General features: G+C 57.4%; 1 protein-coding gene across 2 annotated transcripts in view; it reads left to right on the top strand.

The window, feature by feature from the left end:
• The first annotated feature begins 572 nt into the window (after positions 1-572).
• The window catches only part of LOC119090548 (kinesin-like protein KIF28P), a 24,931-nt gene continuing 23,791 nt past the window's right edge, over positions 573-1,712 (top strand). For both annotated transcript variants that reach the window (XM_037213368.1, XM_037213370.1), the window contains exon 1: positions 573-673. The gene's annotated coding sequence lies outside the window, so the exon portion shown is untranslated. The remainder of the gene's footprint in view (positions 674-1,712) is intronic.

The raw sequence follows: 1,712 nt of genomic DNA, 5'->3' as shown, positions 1-1,712 counted from the left end.
CACATGTCAATCAACGTCACTTCGCCGAATCCTTTCGCCAAAGCAGTCAGGCGTGACCAGGCTATTCGCCAATAAATTTGCAAGTGATGTTTCAAGTCATATAGCGCACGAAGGTTATGCAGGTAAATGCAGTTACTCACCAAACTCTTTTGCCATTTGCTACTGAATTGTGTAATCATATAGCAGGTACCGGGCTTAGTGCTATTCGCGTTTTTAGCTAACTTATCAACGAGCTATATATTTCCTGCGCCCAATCAAACGGTAATAAGTCGACTCAAAACCCTTATCTACAGCATTTCGGTCAGCGTAGTTTATCAGAATTTCGCTGGCCCGCCGCTGCGGTCGCGCTGCATCGACCAGCCGTCAGCTCGGTCTTGTGTGTGTAAGTGTATGTGTGTGTGTGAGTGTGTGTGTGTGTGTCGGCATATGCTGTGTGTGTGTGTTTGTCGGCTGCGAGGCCTGTGTCACGTGGTGGCGAGAATCGATGGTTCTATGACTACGCATCAACAGAGCGCGGCCAACAAACGGCGCCCGGGTCAGGCCGGGCCCCCGCCAGTTGGCCGCTCCAGCGCCGGTCGGCTCCCACCACCGCGGCCGCCAGCTGACCTGAGGTCAGGCCAGACGGACCCAGCGGCGGCGTGGCGACTGACAGGCCCGCAGGCAGCAGTGTCAGGTCAGCTAGCGGTCCGTCCCGCCGGTGGTAGGTGGACCGACGACTCACTTGACCACCACCGTCGTTTCGGTCGCGTCGGCGGTCACGTCAGCCGGCACCCATGTTGTGAACGGGTGTCAGGTCAGGTGACGGTCCACCCGACTACAGGTGTCAGGTCAGGTGACGGTCCACCCGACTACAGGTGTCAGGTCAGGCGACGGTCCACCCGACCACGGGTGTCAGGTCAGGCGACGGTCCACCCGACCACGGGTGTCAGGTCAGGCGACGGTCCACCCGACTACGGGTGTCAGGTCAGGCGACGGTCCACCCGACCGCGGGTGTCAGGTCAAGCAACGGTCCACCCGACCACGGATGTCAAGTCAGGCAACGGCCCACCCGACCACGGGTGCCAGGTCTGGCGACGGTCCACCCGACTATGGATGTCAGGTCGGGCGACGGTCCACCCGACTGTGGGTGTCAGGTCAGGCAACGGGCCACCCGACTATGGGTGTCAGGTCAGGCAATACTCTTCCCAACCACGGGTGTCAGGTTAGTGACAGTCGACCCTGACCGTAGACATGTGTCATGCTCATCCGAGACGTCCGATGCTCCGTTTGACGCACCGCAGCTCGTCAGACGGCAGTACGCATGTGGTGTGCGTTCATTACCTCATGATCAGCGTGTCATAAGATGCAAGCAACGCCCTTGCTCCGAAGCCCTAACATTGTCGTAATTCCCATTGCATCCTGTTTACGAGCAGCCATGACGATGTCCCGGCTCGCGTTATTACGCGTGCAACCAATGTCTCCGCCGTCTCAGCCACCTCAGCCTGATTGACACGGCGCCATGACAGCACACTTATCGTTGATGGGGATCCACGTCTAACGGACCGTTGGGCTTTTCGCGCCTGCGCACTGGGACCGTGTTCGGTACGCACGCCATTTTCCAATTTGCCTGACGTGACCCTCATTGTAGTTCGACTGTCCATTTCTATGACGTAGATACTTGTTTTTCGATGAAATACTGATGGACGGTATCTATCGACAGTATTAATCAGTAT

Source organism: Pollicipes pollicipes, unplaced genomic scaffold (genome assembly GCF_011947565.3).
Source record: "Pollicipes pollicipes isolate AB1234 unplaced genomic scaffold, Ppol_2.1 Scaffold_3087;HRSCAF=3621_pilon_pilon_pilon, whole genome shotgun sequence".
Lineage (NCBI taxonomy): Eukaryota > Metazoa > Arthropoda > Thecostraca > Pollicipedomorpha > Pollicipedidae > Pollicipes > Pollicipes pollicipes.
The sequence above is the reverse complement of the archived record's forward strand: the minus strand, read 5'-3'. Positions and strand labels throughout refer to the sequence as shown.